The 26,629-nt window shown below is 43.1% G+C and overlaps 1 protein-coding gene across 8 annotated transcripts in view; it reads right to left on the minus strand.

Moving 5' to 3' along the window:
* Limch1 (LIM and calponin homology domains 1) overlaps positions 1 to 26,629 on the minus strand; it is a 317,259-nt gene that overhangs the window by 168,769 nt on the left and 121,861 nt on the right. The window lies entirely within an intron of this gene.

Genomic DNA, 26,629 nt, shown 5'->3' on the forward strand with positions numbered 1-26,629 from the left:
TACCAGTGTTCTGACTCAAGCACAGACTGCATTCAACAACATTCTGGCTCTCCATGTGCAGAATGTGGTGGTCTCTCAGACATTTCTTAAGCTTTGCTTTGTATTTATAAATAAATATTTGTATCTACAACAATAACAACAAAAACCAAATGAACCAAAACCTGTCTCTAATCTTTGGACTTGAAGGAAGAACTTCTGCTGTTACTCAGAGGTTATACAAGAGCTCTGGAAAAGGGCACAGAACCATGTAATTACAAAGATTCTGTCCAGACATGGTGAACTAGACCACCAGACAGACTGCTTCCGGACTGTAGCAGGAATGTGGACAGTCAGGTGTAAAGGAGGAAGCATTTCAGGCATACTGAACTTACTCTACAAATCATTCGCTTCAGAGATCCGGGCTCCGTAATTATCTTAAACTCTGGGAGAGAGCTGCTCTGGACCTCAAACACCGGGATGGGAAGTTCATGCTTCATCTTACAGGAAATCGCTTTGTGCTTTCCAACAATACCTTACATCATCGTCTCATTAGCTTGGTTTGCACAGCTGCAATTGGGAACAGCGACGACAGAACGACCCATTTTTGTGTCCCTTTTCATTTGGCTCAAGAGTGTTCCTGTACATGGTTTCCTTGATGGTTTTCTGGATTTGACTGTGAGCCCTGAATGAAGGTATGGGCGTTTTCATTTAATCGAACATGACACATCTGGTTTCAAACCTAAGCACATGATCAATGCGGTCTTGACCATAAACCCGTTACAGATGTCATTTAAAGTTTTCCTCTTAGAGTTGTCTTGGCAGAACCAGGAACATTAACAAACTCTTAAGATTTGGGGGGAATTACTAAAAGAAAAGGGAAAGCAAAACCTGAACCAAGGAGGACTCCATGTGAGTAAAACTCTGTTGGAATACAAATTGTCATCGCTACCTTCTACCAAATGTTTGGAGGGTGCTGTCTTTTGTCCAGAACGGGTAACAGGTAGGCCACACGCACACCACGTGTCTTGAGCACACCAAGAACATCACAGAAGCTTCCAACGAAGGTCTCTGCTGCCTTGAAACCAGGAGGCTGATCCCAGGCCCATGAAGCTGAGCTGACCAACGCTGCTATTCTGACAGAACTCCGTGTTAGAGTCTGTCCACCGACCCTCCGCTTGTCTTCCTTCTTTCCCAGACAGACTAAGCCACACTCTCCTTTCCCATTTACTGTAGGAATGTAACGGACTTTTGGCCAATGGAGCTTGAGTAGGACTAATGTGGCCCACCTGAACCTAGTCCTAAAACACTCACAAGCAACTCTTGGTTCTCTTTCCGCACTCCCCACGAGTTCTAGCTGACTTCACCTCTAGCCTTCCCTAATGCCAAACTCAAGCTGTACAAATGCAATCACGTTTCTGTCACTACTGTGATGTAGTGTTAATTAGTTATATGCCAACCCCACTTTGACTCTCACTGGGAGGACCTCATCTGGTGAAAAGGAAACCTATATGGCAAATCTTACCTAAGAGAACCTTGTCCTCAAACATGAAACTAAGCACCTGGCCACATATGTCCCTGAATCTTTATGTCACATGATCCACCATCACCGAGAGGAGCGGAAAGCACCTATCTACAGCTCTGAGGGTCCGCTGATTCATTTTCAAGCTCTCTTGCCAAGCCTCTCTTGAGCAGCCATCCCTGCTGCCTGGAAATTATGGACTCTGCGGTTAGAAGGGACCAAATCAAATGGCCTAGACATGGAAAGTCACTCATCAAGGTCAAGGCACATGTCTGAGGTGACAGCTCCCATTGATAGATTCTTCTTAAATCCAGACAGGATCCTTTCCTATCATCCTCCATTTAAAAAAATATTTTATTAATTCTTTGAGAATTTCTTGCAAGTATCACGATTGTATTAACACAGCCCCACTCCACATCCTAACTCTTCTCAGGTCCATCCCTGCCTTCCTGCCCCTCCCACCTTTATGTTTTCCTTTAATTTTCTAAATAACCCACCCACTCCAATTTATACTGCTCATATATTCATAGGTATGGGACCATCCCCAGGAGCACAGTTAACCTACTAGGGGCCACACCCTTAAGGTCAACTGACAGCTGAAGCCATGAGCTGCCAACAGCTGCTCAGCTAGGGTGGAGTCCCCTGAGCCCCTCCCCACTTCATACCAGAATGTTGGCGGCTTGGTCTTGCATAGGCAACTACAATTGCTGTGAGCTCATGAGTGTGACGGTCCTGTCATGTGCACATATTCTCTTACTCCAGTCTGCCATGACTTCTGGTTCTTACACTCTTTTTGCCCTCTCTTCCACGAAGGCCTTGGGCGAAGAGATGGTGATCGAGATGTCTCATTTACAGCACTCTACATACAATATGCAACCCAACAAATAATCTCCAGCCCCCACACTAATAAGTCCACGACACCGGTGCTTCTAAAACCCCAGCCTTAGATCAGATCATCCCCTCTTCCAGATGACGTTCAGGTTTTCTAGTGTCACAGGATACCTACCCTCTGAGCTACATTTCTGTCAACTTGACAAAAATTTGAGTCACCTAAGAAGAAACCTCAATGGAGGAATAGCCTCCATTAGATGGGCCTGTCCACATGTCAGCGGGGCACTTTCTTGATTAATGATTAATAACCAATGGGGAAGACACAGCTCACTGTGGGCAGTACCATCCCCCTGGGCAGGGGAGTTGTATAAAACTGCAAGCTCAGCATGCCAAGAGGAGTAAGCCAGCCAGCAGTCTCATGGTCTCTGCTCTTCATGGTCTTCATGGTCTCTGCTCTGATTTTTTTCCTCTGGTTTCTTACTTGAATTCCTGTCTCACCTTCCCTCAACAATGGACCACAAGATATAAGTCAAATGAACCCTTACATGCTGGTTACTTCCGTTCAGTGTTTTTTCATAAACTAATATGCCAGCCAATGCCTTCCCCTGGTATTCAAACTAATACACCCTCCAAATGCCTCCACCTAGTATTCAAACCCTCAACCTCAAACTGCCTTTTCCACCAAGACTTCTACTAAAGTTCTCTTCTGCTTTCATTAGCTACCAATTTGAGATGGCACACATGGTTAATGAACTGCGAAAATGGCAACACGGGAACAGAATTTAGTGTTGCTAAATAGGGTGGGTATAAAGTTACATTGACACAGGCAGTGATACATGTAATCACCATTGTGCTATGTAGTAATTATGTATTAATGACTGCAATTAGTGTTTCTTTCACAAAGCTAAAAAACTTAGTTCTTGCTATGTTCACTGTCAGTAGGGTGGAGAGGAACCTTAGATAATAAAAACGCAATGACCCAACTCAAAAGGCTTCCTGTGCAGCCCAAGGTGGGTAAGCGGCCATCTCTAGGCCCCCCCAGGCAGGTTCCTTCAATAAGAAGTCCTCAGAATCAAAAACCCATAAGATCCTAAGAGTAATAAAAATGACCAGGAACAAACACCTGCATTCACATCCCAACTATAAGTCACAATTAAAGTTATTTAAGTAGTCAACATCCAGGAGACTCCACTTCTCCCTCTGAAACTGGGGGCAAAAACACCAGCAAATAAGAAAGCAAGAGGAGCGCAGAAGGAACAGTCAACTTGGCACAGGCCAGGTGTGTATATATAGCACACACCTCATAGTGCACACAGCGTTATCATTTCCTCCACGCCAGTTTCCACCCTGCCTCCCACAGCTGGAAGTCTGATGTGTCAATCACTGGTTCCGCTCTCCTCCTAAGCATCCGGTATTAGGCGGAGGGAGATAACGGAGGGAGCAAGTGAGCTCATGAGTTCTCTACATGGGCGTCATCCCCTGGAGAGGGCAGAAGGTGACAGAAAAGCTGAGGACGGGAGGAAGGAAGGGAGGATGCCCACACGGGAAGGCAGTGAGGGCTCTAAGGACAAACACATCGAGGTTGGGACTCCATCCTAGGCACTGGTCCTGCTTTCTGTCAAAGGCTAGCTGAGAGTTAACTCTTCAAGGCTTCCTGGCTTCACCTCACTTGATGTTCTGAAGAGACGGGTAGGTGGGGGAGTCAATGGCTGCAGAGGATCTTGCTATCTCAAAAGGGGAGATCCTGCTGTAACAGGACCCGTTAGGACTGTGTGCTTTCTGTTACTGGGAGATCCTGCTGTAGTGAGACCAATTAGAACCGTGTGCTTCCTGTTCGGTCTGCACTTCATCTCCACATGCACCCCCACTAACCCTGGGCACACTCATGGGCCTGGGTTCTACAGCAGGGCTGCCACAGACTCAGATGGTGTGGGGGCCACAGGCAAACAAGAGCACACGTCATTCTTTGGGGAGGTAACCCATGTTTTAAACGACGAACAAAGAAGGGAACTTAAGAACTGGGAAGTACATAGTAGGAATTTGCACTGTGGGTGAACAGAATGAGACAGGTGGAGGGAGCCTGTTTACAGCTCCTGTAGCTGGGGGAGGGGCACAAAATTACAGTTACACATATTCATGTTAGAGAACAGGAAAAAAGTTATCAAAGTCTCCATCACAGGGTTCATGTCCCAAATCACTGTTCTTCTATGTAGGAATGACCCTGGCTACAATTGCTCACTATGTGCTGCTGGAACCTCTGCAACAAGCTGCTCAATCCCTCTCACAAACGGCTCTGATCCTGATCTCACATCCCAATCCGCCCCACCATGCACATGCACTGGCCCTAGCCCACCCTTCCTGTGACTAAGTACTTTCATAGACCTGCAGTTTTCTGTCTTTAGACAGCTCCACCTACCAAGTCCTTTACGGTCTAATAAACTTCTACCCATTCTTTACAATACATCTTAAATGCTGCCTCTTTATTGAAGCATTCCCTAGAAAGAGATTGTTGTCCTCAATTACCAGGTTCCAAAGCTCTTTGGCTTCCCAACTTATCCCAAATCACAGAAAATCTAGTTGATTAGGAAGAGTCCAGCCTCTCTGCAATCTTAGCTAGGGTAGAGGCCAGTCCCAGGCAGGGCCTTAGTGCTTGTTTGTTGACTGAATTGATAGGAAATTAATAACTATCAAGTCTTTAAAAAGCTTTAAACATCAATTTGGAAACTACAACAGACCACAGATCCACTCATAACTTTGCAACTTTTGTTGATCATAGCGAAATCATTCTCTGAGGTCCACATTCAAAACTGCTTCCAGGCAACCAGAGAGCAGCAGGGTCATCTGACAGGCTCGCAGGCCACTCTCCATAGCTCTCACCTCATGGAGTGGCTGCTGATCTGTGGGAGCAGGATAGAAAGAGGGGTGTTGTCTTGATCACTCCAGAGGACAGCTGGAAGCTGGCTGCCCCCAAAGGAGGCAGCAGAGTCCCTTTGTGATATGTCATGGGGTACACTAATGGGGTAAGGACGAGTAGCAAGACACCAGTGACAACTCTCCTCGCATAGCACCTGCCATTCTACCTCAGGGGCTCTGCAACCAAAGTGCAGGGTCTCTGCTCCTGAGGCCAGGTAGGGGAGGGCCAGATGTGGGCATCAGACATGTTGGGTCCTCATCACCTGTGCCAGGTAGGCAAGAGCACACAAGTCTGAGAGGTCACACTTATCTAAACAAGAACCTCTCTTATAATACATATATATTATATGTATATATAGACACAGAGAGATTTTATATCTATATATAGATATTATATATATTTATATATATAATCAATCGAGAATATAATGTCATCAGTGAAGTTCTAAAATACAGATAATACATTAGAGTGTCATACCAGTAAGGACAGAACATTTTTTTAAAAAAAAGCCAGAAGTACATCTAGATGATATTTTGGACTTTTTGAAATAAAATAAATTTAAATATGTGTGTATGTTATTAATGAAGTATTATTCACCTACAGCTTGACCATTAGAAATATAAACTCCAACAGCTATTGTGATTATTACAGCCATCCCTACGACTAACTTTAATCTCCTTTCCCCTAAAAGAAACTCCAAGCCCATTTGCGTTCTTTCCTCTCTTACACACCCACAATGCCTTGCCTTAGGGAACTGCTAATCCACTCTCTGCGTATAGGTTTACCTGTTCTGGATATTTCATCCAAATGGCCTCAGAGGATGTGGTCTTTGTGACTAACGTCCTCCACTCAGGTCATCCACACTGGGGCATACATCAGTACTTCATTCCTCCTTACAATGAAACCAAAGGGCACTATATAGAGAGAACACTCGTCATTTGATGGGCATTTGGGGGTTCCCACCAGTTGGCTATTACGAATAATGTGACTGGGAGCATCTGTGTATGAGTTTTTAGATCTGCCTTTCATGCCCCTTGGGCATGTCCTTCAGAACTGTAACTGCTAGGTCAGAAGGATTCTGGGTACTAAGGATCTAAGGACATCAAGCATCTTTTCATGTACTTTTTGCCCGTGTTTATAGCTATTTTGGATATTTTAGAGAAATGTCTATTTACATCTTTTGTCCATTTTCACATTTGGTTGTTCATCCTTTTTGTCATTAAGTAGCAAGCATTCTTTACAGATTCTAGAGAAAGGTCCCTTATCCTTTCATGTATTTTCCCACTGTGTAGGTAGGTGCACATGGTACCATTTGAAGAACAAGATGCCTACTTGTCAGCAACTGTGACCCATTTTAATCCTGGCGGTAAGCAGGACGAGGCAGGAGAATCGTGTGTTCAAGGTCAGACTTGACTACATGGTATGTTTAAGACCATGGAAAGGCTATATCTCAAAATGACAACAAGAAAAACCAGTCTTGGCAGAATCCTATTTATCTTGTTTTATGACTGTAAGTATGATGTTATGTGTAAAAACCATTGCCTAATCCAGGTAAATCCTGTTTTCTGTGATCTTTATTGTTTGGTTAGGTCTTAAATTTAGCTCTAGCATCTATTATAGATTATGATAGACCAGGCTTAATATACATCTACTGGCCTGTTATATTATTATATATATATTATATATATAATACTGTTATATTAGTATATTGTATTAGTTATAAATACACTAACCTCGGAATAATCTTCCCTCTCTGCATGCGTCCTTCAAATGCCTATTACATGCCTGCCCTGTACAAGAACCATTGGGCAAACAAAGATGGGTGACGTGAGTTTTGCTGTAATTTAGATTGAAAATGTCCCCCAAAGGCCTGTGTGTTATATGCTTAGTCTCCAGTGTGGCGCTGTTGGATTTTGGTGAAGACTTTTGGTCTTTTCGAGAGGAGTGTTACAGAGAGACAGGTGGTCATTGCAGGTGTGCCCGGAAAGAGACACTGCCTCCCTCTTCCACTTCTCCCCTGCCTGGGGATGAACAGGTTCCTTTCACCTTGTACTCTTGTCATGATGTCCTTTTTTCAATTGGCTTTTGAACCTTAACATAGGCTCAAAAGCAAGAGGCAATCAACCACGGATAGAAACCCCTTAAACTGCAAGCAGAAACCTTTATTAATTTTAAAGATTCCTGTCTTGGATGCTTTGTTTTACAGTAAGAGAGGGCTAACTATTGCTGTCATTGCTTCACAGAACATAGAATCAAGCTAAAAAGAAAACTACAATTATCATGAGTACTGCCATGTGTAAGACCAACTACTAAATCTTGGCACAACCCAAATACCTTTCAAATAAAAAACACGGAAAAGAGCATTTCAAACGGTAGGTGGCCATAGCCACGTGCATACAAAGCACTGAACGCAGGACACAGCACAGTGTCAGCTAGTGGAGGGCCAGGTGCCCAGTGTGGCTGAGCGTTTAGGACTCAGAGGGATGAAACTGGCCAGGAACTGGAATGAAGTGCAGCCAATTGTGGAATGGGGAAGCACAGAGCCAACAGCAGGAATAATAGCTCAAACTCTGGGGCCAGTGCACAGGGCAGCACGGATACACACCATGGAAATGGAGCACCCAGCCATCGGGGACACCGGGTACCTGTCAATGGAACCCTCTCATGTCCTGAGGGGAGCACCAGGACCCATGAATTCATGTTTCACTTTCCACCTGTGATGAGGTAAGCAAGTTTCCTCCGCCATAAAATTAGCCTTCCAGAACAATCCACAGCAGCCTAAGGGCAGGCGGGCACTGGAGCTAACCACATCCAGCAGCCTCATTTTTCCATCTCCTTCCCTCTTTGTTTGCTCTAATAAAAAGAAGGAAGTCGACTTTCGCAGTTCACTTTAAAAAGAAACCATTCATAAGGCAGGCCCTCGGTAGGCTATTTAGGAAAGGGCCCTCTCCTGTAGGTAACCAAAGAAAACACTGAGCAAGAATGGCGGACATAGGATTTTACACACTTCATCATGGGAAGTCAGCCCACCCAGCTTGACAGCCCAGGAGAGGCAATCAAAAAATGAATTATTAAGGAACTTCAATTATGGAGCTACTAAATCCTCTTAAATCTTAAATACTGGAAAGCCTAATCCAGCATGGAACCTCACCAGGTGGGCAAAGGGGCAGAGCTGCTTCCCTCTGCCACACAGCACTCCATAGTGAAGCCTGCAGGTCTCTGACAGTCTTTAAGGCAACTGGTCATTCTCATCCATGTATACGAAATGTCTTCAGGAAGCAAGAGACTAATTAAGCCGTTTTAAGTCGATAGAAGTCTCAATGTTTATCAAGGCACAGGCTGATGAGGTGGAAGAAACCACCACATACTGGGTGGGGAAACAGTTATTGAATGATAATTACCTTGAAATAAATTTCAAACACATTGACAAGAAGTACCAGAACCAGCTCCAAGATCTAAGATCTGTGTTGTTCAAAAGTCTGAATGAAGAGAAAAGAAACTGTGACAAGGATGACATCACTTGAAATGGGAAAAATATTACAAAGATGGATGAGGGGGAGCATGTTGCTAATGCAGGATGCTGGAATGCTCACAGGAGCTCCCCAGGAAGCCTCTGTAAGTGATGCTGAAAGGACAGCTGACAGGAACAACTCTGCCAACAAGCTATTGACGTGTGGAGGACCAGGGGGCCGTTCTGCCCATCATGAGAGCCCTGCACACTGGCCTGGCATGATGTCCATATGTGTGCCTTGTTCGTGACAGCAGGCTGCTGGGAATACCCAGTCTTTGCCTTGGCCAATCATCACACAAAAAGCAGTTTTTCACTATCGATCTTCGGGGGGAAGGGAGAAAGCAGCTCAAACTGTCCTCACTTGAACTTGAAAGCCTAATGAGTCTTAGTGCCCGAAAGCTGGAGACAGGCCAAGTCAGTGGGGCCAACTGTGATTTGGCAAGAGAAATAAGAGAGAAACCTACAAAAAAGGCCTATCAAGTTCTTAACAGCCTGCTAGGGCCAGAATGGGCAACGGCAAAAGGACCCGAGTGTGCTAAGATTGGAGTGAGAATCTGGGTTGGTGAAAAAGCCCCAGACAAAGAGTCCAAAGATAAAGTGAGTTCCAACACCCTAGGTCGCCTCCATGTGATTGGCTTCACAGGGGCTTTGGGGGGATCCAGGCTGCTCAGCTGCTCAGGTCTGTGAACACTGAGTGAGAGGAGGGTCACAGACCAAGCACAAAACAATGAGATTCTGAAAACACCAGTATGGAATTAATGGTCAACCCATACGATGAGCACGCACCCCAGTTATCAGAGGACAGCCCCAATCACCACTTGTGTCTGTAGCTCATCTATTTACCCTCCCTTTTCGGTGCCATCTTGGTTTGTAACTGTGGGGTCACTATATTCCCAAGCCATCGGGTGAGGGTGATCCCTTCCTGCATGTTCAGTGGTTCAGGAAAGCACTGCATATGCTGTTCATACCACATGAGATCTTTAAGAGTAGTCCACGGAGATGATGAAAAACACGAGGTACATCTAATGCAGCCCTGGGGGGAATGATAATTTGATGTCATTCACTAGCAAAGGCCCCCAGTGTCTCCTCTACTACTGGGGCAAGACGTACTCAGCCTGAGGTAAGCAGTATCTAGGCAGGGAACACCGGAGGCTGGTCTAGCTTCTTGAAAGTCTCCTTAGCCACCTTAGTTTCCATGACAACACTTTCTTGGTTTCCTCTCAGCTCTCTGACAGCTCCTTTGTTCCCATCTTCCTCCTTTCCCTGGAACAAGAGAGACACTCCCACAAACTGAGATGTGTTCTGCTCCTTTCTCCAGATGCTCCAGGGGTACTCCTTCCCTGGGACCCTACAGCACCTCACAGCTGACCCATGCCATCTCACCAAGGTTCTCTGATCTGATTTGAGTAGGCCAAGTCCACTGACAGCCTCCTAAGCTCCAAGCCCTCATTTCTCAAAGCTCACAAGTCTCCCCCTTGGGTGAATTTCTGTATCACAGACTTGACCTGCCCAAACTGAAACCTCAACCCTTCCCCAGAAACAGAGGACCCTGACCAGCTGGGTCAAGAGCCCAGGCCATCATCTGTCATTCACAACAGATAGATTGACTTCTTTTTAAAAGTCCATTTTTAGTCAATGAACACACTCTACCCCAATTATTTCATCAATATTCTCATTTCTCCCACTCTAGAGGTCAGACTTCTAAATCTCTGTGTGGCTCACAGAGCCCTTCTAAACCTGCTCTCCCTAACCCATGCCTTGTTGTTATGGAATAATCTTTTGTACACTATAAAGATAGGTTGCTTTCACTGGTTTAACAAGGAGCCAAATGACCAAGAGCTAGGCAGAAAGAGGTTAGTCAGGACTTAAGGACAAGGAAAGAGTTCTGGGATGAAGGAGGGCAGAGTCCCCAGGAGACATGGCAAGAAGATGAACAGACATGGCAGGAAGATGAACATGCCATATTAAAAAAAGGTACTGAGCTGTGTGTCAGAACACAGATAAGAAATACGGGTTAATTTTAAGTTGTGAGAGCTAGTTAGTAACAAGCCTAAGCTATTGGCCAAACATTTATAATTAATATGTGTCTGTGTAGTTGTTTGGGAACTGGCAAGTGGGACAGAAAATTACGCCTAAGCCTTGCTTCCCACATTTTAGCCCAGCATGTCTATCTGCAGTTCTTCTCAAGCTCATTTTTCTTCTTGTTGGATGTATAGTATTCCTCCATGGCATTCTGCCATCTACAACAAGTTTATTTTCCATTTCATCTTCCTTGGTAGTAAAAAAAAAAAAAAGTTGCTGGATTCCCTTAAACTCTCCACCTAAATGCTGTTTCCACAAGTCAACCTAAGATTTATATCCCACATTGAGTTAGGATTCAGAAACCGGACCTGATAAGCCTCCTTCATTGCCTGACTTCACAGCATTGTGTGCTATCATTAAGAGTGTTATCACATCTGTAAGTGCACTTTAGATGCCCACTGAGGGATAGAGAAATGGATCAGTGGTTAAGAGCACTGGCTGCTCTTCCAGAGGACCAGGGTTCAATCCCCAGTACCCACATGGTGGCTCACAACCATCTGTAACTCCAGTCCCAGGGGATCTAAAGCCTTCTTCTGGCCTCTTTTTGAAACTTTAAACCAGTGGTACAAAAACATGCATGTAGGAAAAACACCCATATACATAAAATAAAAATATGTTCTTTAGAAAATGCTGCATTGAATTACAGAAAGAAGTATCCCCTCTGTTACCAACTGCCAGTCAGCTCTTCTTGTTTACCAACCACTTCTCTCTGACTCCAAACCTTCCTTCCTGCTGCTGTTCCTAAATAGAATGCCACGATGTTGTGGCCTATAACAAAACCTTCTCTTTTATCTTTGCCCCTGCTATCCAGGCAGTGGTGGCCCCCGCCTTTAATCCCAGAACTTGAGAGGAGGCAGACAGGCAGATCTCTGTGAGTTTGAGGCCAGTTTAGTCTATAGAACGAATTCCAGGACAGCCAGAGCTACACAGAGAAACCCTGTCTCGAAAAAAACAAAACAAAAGAAAAGAAACGTTGCCCCTGGTTTCTGGTATACATCCCGTTAAACTTTTATGACTTCCCTAGTGATGGGAATGGTCTTCGATCCCGGTCACTGAGGCAGAATTCTTCATGAAATTTCCTGAGGGACAAGAGCATCTCTTGTTGCAAGAGGTGATGCTTGGTGGGTGTTTCAATAGAAACCCAATCACTAGAAAAATCAAAGCTAAGAAGAAGTTTCAAACTTCCAGTGTGACTTCCATCCTTGGGGAAGGGGAGCTAACAACCAAGCAGGCCTATGTGATGGAGTCACATAAGAAGTCTCTAAAGAACAGGCAAGGAGAGACTTTGCACTGCTGGCTGTCAGATGCTAGTGTGACCTGCCCGCCCCCCCGGGGAGGGCTCTCCAGCCCCATGTCTGTTGCCTCATACCTTACCCAAAGCCATCTCTTCATCACAGTTTCTCCTTAGTAACCCTTCTGATAAACTAGTATATGTACCCAAGGCATTTGTCTCATTCCTGAAACACCAGTTTAGCAGTTGATAAAACCCAAAGAAGGAGATCCCAGGCTCCTCCAATCTGTAGCTGAGTGAGACGGCTGCCCTGGCTAACCCATGGGGCTGACGAGGGTATGGTCTTGTGGCATAGAGCCCTTACCTTGTGGAATATGCACTGATTCCAGTTAGTGTCAAGACTAAGAGGTGGCTGGAGAGATGACTTAGTGATAAAGAGGCTTTATCGCTCTTGTAGAGGATGTGAGTTCAGTTCCCAGCACTCACATGGTGGCTCACAACTATCTGTAACTTCAGTTCCAGTAGATCCGATGCCTTCTTCTGACCTCCAAAAGGCACACGTGTGGTGCATGCAGGCCAAACAATCAGACACATAAAATTTTTTAAAAAAAGAAACTAAAAGTAATTTTTAAGAATAAGATGTTACGGGACACCTGGCTGGTGTTGGAGAATTGGCTACTATTTGTGACCAGAAGCACTGTGAAAACATTGAGAAAGAAGAATAAAAAAACACAAAATAAAACTAAAAATAGTTCTCCTATAAAAATGAGTGCTTCCCTTGGCCTATGTAAAATGAAACACAACTGATAAATTATCTCCTTCATAACTGTTCACCAAATCACAATGATATCCCCCTTTTACCCTTTTATTAAACCCTGGAAATCAAATCTTGTTCATGTCTACATTTATTGAGACACCGATTTCTCCTCTAACTTCACCACATTGTGTGTGTGTGTGTGTGTGTGTGTGTGTGTGTGTGTGTGTGTGTGAGAGAGAGAGAGAGAGAGAGAGAGGGGGGGGGGGGGATCGAGATCACTCTAGAAGCACATTATGAAGTCTTTGAAAATGATGCTCACGTTCCTGCTTATACCCCTCGGTGCCTAACTTGTTGCTGGGCTGGGCTGGGCTGTGATGTGCTGGGCTGGGCTGGGCTGGGCTGTGCTCTGCTTTGCATGGACAACACACCACAAGTCCCCCTCATAACAAGAAGTCCTCCAAACAGAGCTGTACCATCGGCTCCCATCTGCCATAGAGGGCCAGTCATATCTGTGCATACCACATCTCATGCTGAAATCATGACAGGAATCCAAGACAAGCCCTCCTTCTCAGAGCAAGCAGCTCATTTATCAGGGACAGCATAAACAAGAGTGGACCAGCTGATTTCTTATCTTCAGAAAATTATTTTGGCAGCATAAGAACAGAGACAAAAACCCACTGCAGCTTTCTTTATTGGTCACTTATCTGTAGACTCACGTACTCATAGCATTCCATGGGAACATGTTGGCAAAATAAGACTCATCCATGCAGCTCCTTACCATCTAGAAAAATCAGGGTCCCAGCGGACAATCTCATACTTAAAGAGAACAGATACTCCAGCCTTCACTGCCCTGGTATTCAGTGATATGTTCTTTGTATTAAATTTGCGTGTGTGTGTGTGTGTGTGTGTGTGTTAGTGTGTGTATGAGAGAGAGAGAGAGAGAGAGAGAGAGAGAGAGAGAGAGAGAGAATAACAACATTGTGGGAAGGGAGACAAGGGTAGTTACTGATGCCCTAGGCATAGGTTTTACTACTGGGTCTCAGTTTCAACAAGTATTTGGTGCAGATGTTACATGCCAAGCCAGTGCCCAGTGAGGAAAATACAAGGATATATCAAAAGCATTCTCAAGAAGCTGGGGGTCTAGTGTAAGCAACAGAGATAGAGTTCTGCGTTAATATTAGAGTAAGATTAAAAATGGAACCTTGAAGCCACAGAGAGAAACCCACTGGGTCTGCCTGGAGAGCTCTACACAGGCTGCCCGAGGAAGAAGCCACTGCAAACTGGAGAAGCAGGAGGAGGTGACATCAGTACAGTGGTCAGGGTTTTTGTTTGCGAAATAAGCATTCTAGTTCCCAAGCCCTGCCAGCCAAAGTTCATTATTCACAGATGAGCGGGTTTGAAAGGGGCTCAATATGTCTTGCCCAGTTTTTGCTCACCAACCAGACAAGAGAAGTTAGGAAGTAAAACGCAAATTCCTTCACCCTGCTGCTAGCTGGCAGCCCCTGGGAGAGCGCAGACGGGTGCGCGGTGACACAGGGGGGCGCTGACCACGTCATCACCATAATTGGCTTTTGGCCTAGTTCCACTGACAATAATAGGGACAGCTAGTGGTGGAGTGCCAAGCAGAGTCACACTGAATGTCTCACTGTGCTTTCTCACACGGCTTTGGGTGTGGCTGAATGTCTTACAGGAGAATATCTTTGGACTTAGATGATGCACATTCGAGAACTTAGGAACTGAGTTTCATGATATCTGTAGCTCACTCTCAAATGCTTAGTGCAAAAAGAGGTATGTATGCAAATAAATAACATAAATATAGCAAAAGGAGAGTAATCAGTATTCCTGGGTGCATGATATACAGGTATCTGTATATTATTACGGGTTCTCTATACGTTTGAAATTGTTCAAAATAAAAAGTTGAAGGGAAAAGTTGAAAGAAATTCCTGAGTGATTCTTCGGTTTAAAAAAATACTTGATTTACCAAAATGATATCCTGCATTGATCAAATTCAATCACCTCGCTTTATAAGAATAAGCAATTTATATCTAAAGTCAATCTCATAGTCCTATGGGGGCTCATCCACTTCCTCTAAAAAAGGCATTTTAATACATAAAGACTATTCCGAACAAGGTGTCCGGTACAAAAATAAGCAGAGGACCATAATTTGCCAGTCTCATATCTATGTGAAATTCTTTGGAGGTCTGTCTGAATGACAAAGTCATGGTAGAACAGAAAGGCAAAAACTTCCCCTTCTAGAGTGATTTCAAGGCAGTCTGGACAGCCGTAGTCACAATTCCAACCCAGGAGGGGCTTCTTCATGGACCCATACATCCTCAAGAAAACGGTGTAGCACTTGGTTCCTATTTCTGATAGTGTGACACTTATCACGTACACGTGACACTTGGAGCTTTGTCACACTTTGGTCCCAGACCTCTTATGAAACTCTCAGCAAGGGGCTCAGGTCATTTCGGCATTGCACCTCCACAACACACTGTAGGGATAAGTCCCACCCCTTAGGGGGCGTGTTCGCCTCGGGCTAATGTTTGCCTATAAATTTGGGGAGCATGCTCCCAGCCATTGCTTCTGCTTTCCTGGTCTCCGAGGGAACCGTGGTTCTGTAAGTCTATTTCTACATTGAATATATATATATATATATATATATATATATATATATATATATATATATTTACAATCTGTCTGCATTCGTTTATGCTGTTACATTTTGGCGTCCAACGTAGGCTATTTTGCCCCCGACTCAAGCAGGTAGCCCGCTAGCTAACACAGCACCCTCCCGGGTGCTGTTTTTTAGTTCGTGACTCGGGCCCCAGTGCTGAGTCCAAGACACACTCGGCCACACAGGCCCATTCTGCCTGCCTTGGCTAAGTTTGCCATGGAACCCCACTGCCTGAATTAGCAGAAACTCAAGTACCTGCGGGTTTGCAACAAAAGCCGCCACAGCGGCAGATTTGGTCTGATACAAAGCGACTTGGCCGGGTGGTGGTGGCGCACGCCTTTGATATCAGCACTTGGGAGGCAGAGGCAGGCAGATCTCTGTGAGTTTAAGGCCGGCCAGGCGGTGGTAGTACACGCCTTTAATCCCAGCATTTGGGAGGCAGAGACAAGCGGATCTCTGTGAGTTCGAGGCCAGCCTGGTCTACAAGAGCTAGTTCCAGGACAGGCTCCAAAAACACAGAGACCACCACTGGCAGGAACCGATCATTGCAGGTAAAAAAAATTTTCTTTTATAAATAAAATGTCTGAACACATTACTGTTCAAGAATTTAACAGTTTTTTTAATTGTACCATGTGGGAGATTTTACAAGAGGTGTCTATCACCCCACATCTATGGATCCTTCTGGGATTCATATTTTTCATTGGCACTAAATGGTTTGATAATAGAAATATGATAAAGTCTTTACGAGACGAATCCAGGATTCTTAAGGCAGAGATTGAATGCTTAAAAACAATTGAGAATGACAACAATCTTCTCAAGAATCAGTTTGAAGTTCTCCAGGCTGATGTTAAGGAGAAATTCATTACTATGGAAGAGGGAACAGCTGATTTGGATTGTAAGCTTCAGTCCGTTTCTGTAGGAACTGAAACATTAGTGGCTGATATTAAGGAGAAATTCATTACTATGGAAGAGGGAACACCTGATTTGGATTGTAAGCTTCAGTCCCTTTCTGTAGGAAATGAAACATTAACTGAGAGAATCAAAACTGCCGAATGTGACAATCAGATTTTGTCTAAAGCTTATGACAGATTGACGGAAAGATTGTCAATACAAGAAGGCACGGTTTATGCCATAAAAATTATGTCCAAAGATGAGATGTTATCTCTAACACACAAACTTCATACTTTAGAATCCTCAATGAAGGCTTTGGAACATAATTCTGGACAGGAGATTCAGACATTGCAGAAGGCAATGATGAATAGAATTGAAAAGATTGAGGAATTTCTAAATTCTAATGAAGAAGAGCAAAGGGTAGAAAGGCAAATTTTAACTACATCTGTGGGTAAATCTCTCCGGGACAATTTCCACAAAGCTCTACCTACAGCTCTACCTGCCTTTCCAGTAATAACAACAGAGAAGGTGATTGGTTCCAAAAACCCTAGGGTCATCAAGGAGGATACATGGGAGCCTGTCCGTATGAATGATCTCAAGGAAATAAAACAGGCTGTCATGACTTTTGGGATGCAAGCCTCTTTTGTTAAAGAGAGGCTAAGAACTTGGGCCACAACAAGCAGAGGCAACCCCCTCGGACTGGCTCCAGCTGAGCTCTGCGGTACTTGAGAGTGGACCGCAATTGAAATGGAAATGCTTATTCAGGCAAGAGGCTAGACTCTTAGAACAGCAGGAAAAAGCGAAGGGAGTTGACATTTCCCTAGATAAAATTCTAGGTGAAGGACTCTTTTCCGACCCTCAGGAACAAGCTAATTTGGATGAAAACACACTCTCCATGTGTACTACAGCAGCCTTAAGGGCTTGGGACAGGGTACAAGACCCAGGACAGAGAATGGAATCATTTGTCAGAGTTAAACAGGGTCAGAGAGAACCCTTTAGTGACTTTTTACAAAGATTAACTAAGGCTGTACAAATAGGGATATCTGACCCAGAAGCAAGACGTATAATGATTGAGTCCTTGGCTTATGAAAATGCAAATGAGGAATGCAAAAGGATTTTGGGCCCTTTAAAGCTCAGATCAGCTCCCTTGGAAGAATGGGTCTTGCATACACTCAATGTTGATACATTTGATTATGGCACTGAAGCATGGGTAGAAGAAGCAATTTCCAATGGTAAAAGGAGACACCAGAATACCAAATGTTTTAATTGTGGCAAAATGGGTCATATGAAAAGGAATTGTAGACAACGGATTTTCAGAAATAATAATAATAATAATGCATCTTTCAGAAATAATAATAATAATAATGCATCTTCTAGAAATAACAGGAAGAGGAGGACTCAGCCTTCAGGTTTATGTAGAAGATGTGGAAAAGGCAGACATTGGACGAATGAATGCAGGTCTACAAGAGATAGACAAGGCAACCTGATACAGACGGGAAACAAGAGAGGGGGAGCCTCACAGGCCCCGATGGCAAACATGGTTCAGTCATTTCCAGTTTCTGCAGAGAACGTGCCTCGTCAGGACAATTAGGAAGCCCCATGCCTACTGTTACAAGCAATAATGATCAGAAAGATAAGTTACATGTGTTTTGGCAAACTTCTATAAATGATCAAAGACCTAAACTGAGAGTGTGTGTAAATGGCATTTTTATTACTGGCCTGCTGGACACAGGTGCTGATGTAAGTATCATTACCCCAGAATCTTGGCATCCGTATTGGCCTCTTCAGAATGTAAATGTTCAGCTCCTGGGAATTGGAACCCTATCTCAAGTAAGGCAGAGCACGAGATGGGTTGAATGTATAGGGCAAGAGGGACAAATAGGAAAATTAAGGCCATATGTAGCCAATATCGCAATGAATTTATGGGGTCATGACCTATTACAACAATGGAATACAGAAATTAACATTCCTGCTACTTCTAGAGCCTGTATTTCTGAGAATAATATTAAAAAATATTACAAACGGAGAAAACCGGTCATTCGGGCTGTACAAGAACAAGCAATTGATGTCCCTTCAGAGATACCAACAGCCTTGCCTCTAAAATGGTTGACTGAGAAACCAATATGGACAAAGCAATGGCCTTTAGCTGAGGAAAAGTTACAGGCTTTAGAACAGCTGGTACAAGAACAACTAGATGCTGGACATATAGAAGAATCTACCAGCCCTTGGAATTCTCCTGTATTTGTGGTTAAGAAAAAATCAGGTAAATGGAGAATGGTGACAGATCTCAGGGCCATCAACAAGGTTATTCAACCTATGGGCCCTCTGCAATCTGGAATTCCTTTGCCCTCTTTATTACCAAAAGGATGGCCTCTCATAGTTATTGATTTAAAGGATTGTTTTTTCACTATACCTTTGCAAAAAGAAGATAGAGAAAAATTTGCCTTCACAGTGCCTACTTATAAAAATTCTCAACCTTCGAGGAGGTACCACTGGACCGTCCACCCCCAGGGTATGTTAAATAGCCCCTCCCTGTGCCAATATTTTGTGAACCAACCATTGCAAATAATACGCAAGAAATTCCCCAAATCTATAGTATACCATTACATGGACGACATTTTGTTATCCGATTCAAACATGGATACCTTGAACAGACTGTTTGAAGAAATAAAGATACTTTTACCTAAATGGGGATTGCAAATCGCTCCTGAAAAGATTCAGAAGGGAAATTCTGTTAATTATTTAGGTTATAACATAGGTTTGCAAAAAATTAAGACACAAAAAGCACAAATTAGGAGAGATCGCCTATGGACTCGTAATAACTTTCAAAGACTTTTAGGAGACATTTCCAGTCTACGACCAGCTATTGGAATAACACCTGATCTAATAATTCATTTGAACAAAACCTTGGATGGTGATAAAGATTTAAACAGTCCCAGAGAATTAACAGCTGAAGCAGAAAAGGAACTGACAATGATTGAGGAAAAATTACAACAGGCACATGTGGACAGGGTGAATCCAGAGCTCCATTGTATTCTCGTGATACTACCATCAAAAATTTCTCCTACAGGAATTTTAATGCAGAGAGATGGTATTATTTTGGAATGGATCTTTTTACCACATAAACCAAGTAAGAAACTGAAAACTTATGTGGAAAAAGTCGCTGAGTTAATTTTAAAAGGCAAGCTGAGACCTCGTCAACTAGCAGGCATAGACCCAGCAGAAATTATAGTGCCTTTCACTGCTGATGAACTAAAGAAATTATGGGAAGATAATGAACCATGGCAAAGAGCTTGTGCTAATTTTTTGGGAGACATTAATAACAACTATCCAAAAAGCAAGAGGCTTAACTTCATAAAGAGAACTTCTTGGATTCTTCCTCGAATCGTCCGTGATGCTCCAATAACTGGAGCCCGTACAATCTATACTGATGCCAATAAATCAGGAAAGGCAGGTTACAAATCAGAAGACTTGGGTAAGGTGGAACAAAGTCCGTATAATTCTGTCCAGAAGGCGGAATTATATGCCATTCTTATGGTGCTAAGGGATTTTAAAGAACCTATTAATATAGTTACTGATTCACAATACGCAGAAAGAGTTATTTTACATATTGAAACTGCTGAATTTATACCTGATGATACTGAACTAACCTCATTGTTTCTCCAGGTTCAAGATTTGATCAGGAACAGGCTTTGCCCTATGTACATAACACACATCCAATCCTATACGGGTCTGCCAGGTCCTCTAGCACAAGGTAATGCAGAAATTGATCACTTATTGATTGGTAGTGTGCTACAAGCCTCTGAATTTCATAAAAAACATCATGTTAATAGCAAAGGTTTGAAGAAAGAGTTTTCAATTACATGGCAACAAGCTAAGGAGATTGTAAAGAAATGCCCTACTTGCTCTTTCTATAACCAAACGCCACTGCCTGCAGGGGCTAATCCAAAGGGCACCCAAAGGAATGAAATCTGGCAGATGGATGTGTTCCACTTTGCAGAATTTGGCAAATTAAAATATGTTTATCACACCATTGACACTTATTCAGGCTTTCAGTGGGCAACTGCTTTAAGTTCAGAAAAAGCTGATTCAGTAATCACTCATTTATTAGAAGTCATGGCTATCATGGGTATACCTACACAAATAAAGACGGATAATGGTCCTGCTTATGTTTCTAGGAAAATGAAATGGTTTTTTGATTATTACAATATCAAGCATGTTACAGGTATACCATACAATCCTACAGGTCAAGCAGTCATAGAAAGATCAAATCGAACTATAAAGGATATGTTGAACAAACAGAAAGGGGTGGAAAACACCCCCAGAAATAGGTTACATAATGCTTTGTTAACCTTGAATTTTCTCAACACTAATGAGAAGGGAACAACAGCTGCAGAAAGACATTGAATAATGGAAAAGTCTACTGAACTAAATCAACCAGTTTATTTCAAGGATGTGCTGACCTCACAATGGAAGCCAGGAGATGTGCTACGTTGGGGAAGGGGTTTTGCTCTTATCTCCACAGGTGAGGAAAAATTGTGGATACCGTCAAAATTAATAAAGGTTCGGTTTGAAGAAGAGAAGCCACTTGGAAAAGATAAATAGCAATTCATTCACAAGGATGGTGAGCATACTGATGGTAAGAAATACAGTTAGGTTGGGGGCAGGGTTCTTTTTTTATCTCCATAGGAAAATACTCATCTTCAAAGAAATTAAGGGACCCTGAATATTTAATTACTGATGGATGGACACATTTTTGTAAGTATTAATTTTATATATATATATGTCTTATTAAACATTTCTTTATAAATACATAGAGCTGGTTTTGAAGTTGGACTCTGGCTCAGTCCCTCTCCAGTTCCAAGCCTGTTAATAAGAGAAAAACCGAGAGTTTCTGGAGTTTCTGTCTCATGTCAAGAGCCATGATATGGGACAGAAAGAAATATGAGTTTAGAAAACATCTTTGCTTTTCTCCATATCTATCATACTTTTCATTGAATATATCTATCATGCCTTTCATTGAATATATATATATGTATGTCTATATGATTAATGTTTAAGTTTTTCACAATGAACAATGAGTTTTTACAGAAGTGACATTTGAAGTTTCCAGGAAGAAGATGAGGCCCCATAACAACAACTCTACCTGGTTGATATGACGTCATGATACTGATAGCGCTACTACAAGACCTGCTTTGGGTACCAGCTGCACAAGACAGTTCCAACTTGGTTAGCTGAAATGGTGCACATCTTATACAACATTTTGGCCAGACCTGCACAAAATACTCAGAGACTATTGGCAATTTTAAAAGACATTGATCTTGAAATTTAACCATCATTTTACTTTCACAGGATCCCTCAGAAAGAACGTCGTCCCCATGACAGCTGGAAGTAATTCTAGAGGACGACGTCCTCTCTCCCAGTAAAGTTTACCCCTGGGTTTAGGGACATCATTTAGGGGTTGGGAGATTGGGGGAGGAATTTTATAAGCTCAGGGATCATTTTGGAAAAAAAAAGGGAAAATGATGGGATAATAGATTTATAATTGTGAGTTACTGCTTTTAGACAAATATATTGGTATCAATTCTTGTATATTGATACAAAGTTAAATTATATTGACTATTGTATGCATGCATGTTTCTATCTCTGTTTAAAACATTTTTTATGTATTGACATATATTGTATTGATAAATATATATTGTATATATTTACCATATTGCAGTGTACATTTCTACCTCTGATTAAGATACTTATATAATGTTTGTGTATTGATATATATTTACCATATTGCAATGTATATTTGTACAGTGTTTATATTTGGAGGTCATTATCCTCATTTGTTACACAGTTGTTTATTGTCTTAGTCTTTAAGTTAGATAGATATTGAGAATTATATAGATAAATAGTCATCTAAGTTTGTCATTTATAATTAGACTAATCAGGTTCTCTAGATATATAGAGATTATACTCAGTATAAATAGATAATCTTCGACCTCTTCAAAGAGCTGTAGAAAATGGCCTTTAATCTAACTCAGAGTTTTGTGATAGTGAGACACAATTGCTCCTGGCAACACCGCTCTATTCCCGAGAGAATGTTGAGCACCAAAGACACTCCACCTGGAGCCTTTCTATTTGGCAGAACTGGCCTTTGGGCAAAGAAATGCCCATACCTCAACCACTGACAGAGATACAGAGCGTGCATCAATGGATAAAACAGGACTGTCATATCCTGCCAAGACAGGGTAAGATAGTTTTGAAAAGTTCCTTGCCTTTAATAATGGTATGTCAGTTATGTTAGGCCTTAGCCAAAGTTGGTTGACTCAACATTGCAAACGAGACTTTGGGTGATTGCCCAGGTAGTCAATTGCCTCTGTCAATTGTTGCACATTTTGTATATATCTCGTTTGTTAAGTAATATTTATTCCCTTCTCAGATCTTTGACAGAGTTGAAGATTATATAATTGGAGTTACTCTCTACATTATTTAGACTCCTTGAGATAGAATGTTTAGCAAAACTTTTGTTCTCAATATTGTTTGTTATATTTATTATTTGTTATTATTGTATATAGTTGTATTTGGTTTAGTTCTGTCTTATTTAGACAAAAAAGGGAGATGTAGGGATAAGTCCCACCCCTTAGGGGGCGTGTTCGCCTCGGGCTAATGTTTGCCTATAAATTTGGCGAGTGTGCTCCCAGCCGTTGCTTCTGCTTTCCTGGTCTCCGCGGGAACCGTGGTTCTGTAAGTCTATTTCTACATTAAAGCTATATATATATTTCTGGGCCGTGATCACTCACATTTGGCTCCAGAATAAACTTATCTCTCGTTCCCTCTTAGGTGAGAGCTGTGTTTTTATGTTGACTTTTCCTACAGTTCTGTAAGTCCTGAACTTGGACATTTTTCCATGACTTGTTTCTCTAGCTCCTGAAGCAGGTTTCCCCTCCAAAGCTATGATGGAGAAATGTGTCCCCGTGACCCTTCCTTTGGGCCACCAAGCAGTTCATTCCGCTCAGGATGCTTTTCCAGGCTTGATGCGGGACGTCCTTCTGTGTGTTTGTTGCTTTTATTGGCTACTGAATAAAGCTGTTCTGGCCAAGGGTTTAGCAGAGTAAAGCCAGGCAGGAACTCCAAACAGAGATAGAGAGAGACAATCGATGGAGTCAGGGAGACGCCATGTAGCTGCTGAAGGAGAAAGACCCCTGCCGGAAACTTACTAGTAGGCCACAGCCTCGTGGTGATACGCAGATTGATAGAAATGGGTTAATTTAAGATGTAAGAGCTATCTAGGAATATGCTAGAGTCATTGGCCAAATGGTGTTGTAATTAATATAGTTTCTGTGTAATTTTTCAGGTGTCAGCAGCTGGGGAACAAAAGAGCAGTCTCTGCTTACATTGGCTGCAAGTTGGATCCTTACTATGGAAGCCAGGAATCAATCTCCGGTCCTCAGCCACCGACACACTTATTTCTTCGAACACAACAGTGGTCTAGTCTTCCATGGCTGAGCCTCAGATGAACACTCACCCATCTTGGGTTTGTCCCTCTGCCCAGACAACAATAGCTAATTCTCCTCATTGGCCATTTCCCTCTGTTTCACTGACAGGCTATCAGCAGGCCCTGCTCTTTATTTATTTAAAGAAACCCCTACCTGGTCCTCTGTGCTGTTCTGATCATGTATTTCCTAAGCATGACCTGGCTCTAAAGGTCTTACCTTAGCATCCTGACACTCATTATAGCAAAAGTTCTGACAACAGTGCCTCTGCGTGTGTGCAGAGACTCCAACCTCTCCTCTGGAAGAACATCTTAGGTGCAAATGTCTCTAAATCCTGAGCTTATCTTCAGGGGAGCCCACTCTGAACCCAAGATAGTACAGCTCCTGACAGACTCATTCCTGGCAATATAGTAGAAAGGCAGACGCCTGCAGGATTCTCTAGAAGAAATTTGAAGTGGACAAAAACTGGTATCAAAGACCCTAGCCTAGTTAGGTTTCTACGGCTGTAAACGGTATACACACCACGAGCAGGAGCAGCTTAGAGGAGGAACGGTTTATTCATCTTACAATTATTCCCAGTTCACACTCCATAAATGAGGAAGTCAGGGCAGGAACTCAAGGCAAGAACCCAGAGGCAAGCGCTAAAGCAGAAGCCATAGAAGAGTGCTGCTTACTGGACTACTGCCCACGGCTTGTTCAGCATGCTTTCTTTCAGCATCCAGAACGACCTGCCCAGGGTGGTACCATGTCCAGTGACCTGGGCCCTTCCACGTCAATCATCAATCAAGAAAACGCCCTACAGGTTTGCCTACAGGTAAAATCTGATGGGGGCATTTTCTCAGCTGAGGTTTTCTCTTCTCATATAACTCTAGCGTATGTTAAGTTGACAAAAACACCGACCCACTTCAACAGAAAGTATGAGCAGCTCCAAGCAAGCTGCAAGTGTTGTCCCAGAAGGGTGGCTCGGAGCCTGTCTACTCAGCTCAGCTCTGGGAGATGCTGAACTAATGGCAGTTCACCTACAGATGAGCTCAGGTTTAGATAGAACACACGGAGGAGAGGCACTGAGGAAAGGAAGGTCTAAGAAGAGTACCCCCCAGGGGAAGAGGGGAACCAAAACAGCAATCTGGGGACCCCAATTGTTCTTTGAACAAAGGGCAGTGGAGAAACAAAAGAGAATGTGACATAAACTGTGTAGAAAAAAATATCTACAAAATAAATGTGTTTATAAAGAACTATGCAGCCCGCTAAAGTACCTTGTCCACAGGATGAGTTCCTCAAGAGCCTATGCAGTGGGGCGGTAAATGTGTGTTGCCATTTAAAGAAAAATGAGACCAGAAGAGGTTAAATGATCCAAAGAAAGAAAGAACTTGAACGTTTCATTTTCACTCTACAATCCCCATAATTTTCAACTCATCAAACAATATTCTGAAAGTCACCAAAATAAGAGCCCGCCATATGTGATTTAATTTACCTAATGCTCAAGAAGAGGTCAAAGCATGCTGTGATGAGGGGAAGCTCGGGACAGGGCAGTCACGAGGGAGCTGGGATTCGGTGGGAAATACTAAGGGGAAAATTTCTATGTTATAGCTTGGTGGGGGTGTAGAACGGGCTTGTGCATGTCCATCAAACCCTCAGATTGCACTTTTAGGAACAGTGTGCCAATTTCAGGTCTTAGTTAGGGTTGCCATTGCTATGATGAAACACCATGACGAAAAGCAAGCTGGGGAAGAAAGGGTTTGTCTGACACACACTTTCACATCACTGTTCACCACAGAAGGAGGTTCGGGCAGGTACTCAAATAGAGTAGGAACCTGGAGGCAGGAGCTGATGCAGAGGCCACGGAGGAGTGCTGCTTACTGACTTGCTCCCCACGGCTTGATCAGTCTGATTTCTTATAGAACCGAGACTGACAGCCCAGGGATGGCCCCACCCACAGTGAACTGGGCCCTTTCATATCTATCACTAATTTAAAAACTGCCTTGCAGCTGGATCTTATGGAGGCATTTTCTCAATGGAGGCTCCTTCCTTTCAGGTAACTCTAGCTTGTGTCAAGCTGATATAAGACTACCCTTCACTAAAACAGAAACCAGTGCCGAAATTATAGTCTATTGAATACATTCAAAATTTGAAGTCTTGGTTAAAAGTTTAAACTCATATACATCTGTAAATATTAATACTCTAGATTATTTTATGACTAAAGACACTTTCTAGAAAGCTCCTAACTCTACACTCACAGAACTGCTCTATGACAGAGACTTGCTCCAAAATAGAGCAGACACTGCCATGACTATCTACTCTGGAACTCTATCAACAACGCAAGTTCAATGTACCCAAGCCCTGCACACAGTAGGACTAGTGAGAACATATCCTGGCCTGCTGTTAAGATGCCCTGAGTGTCCAAAAACACTGTGTCCCCTTGTAGCTCAGTCAGCCCCACATCCTTGCAACTACTGGGGCTGAAATTATTGGGAACTGCATCCTACCTGTGGGTTCTGTTTCTCCATCTAATTTAAGACTATGGTCCCCACCACGCCCTTTGTATATGGAGACTCTTTCTCCATGTACGTCCCCTGCCTATTCCAGTGGTTTCTCCTAAAGCACACAGATTCAAACTATGACTCAGTCAAAAATAAGAAAGACTAGAGACCAGATCCAGGAGGCAGAGTCAGGCAGGTTTCTGTGAGTACAAGGGCATCCTGGTCTATATGGTGAGTATTAAGCCAGCCAGATTTACAAGATGAGACATGAGG

This window comes from Microtus oregoni, unplaced genomic scaffold, assembly GCF_018167655.1.
Source record: "Microtus oregoni isolate MIOR12 unplaced genomic scaffold, Mior012 000021F_ref0000039, whole genome shotgun sequence".
Classification (NCBI taxonomy): Eukaryota; Metazoa; Chordata; class Mammalia; order Rodentia; family Cricetidae; genus Microtus; species Microtus oregoni.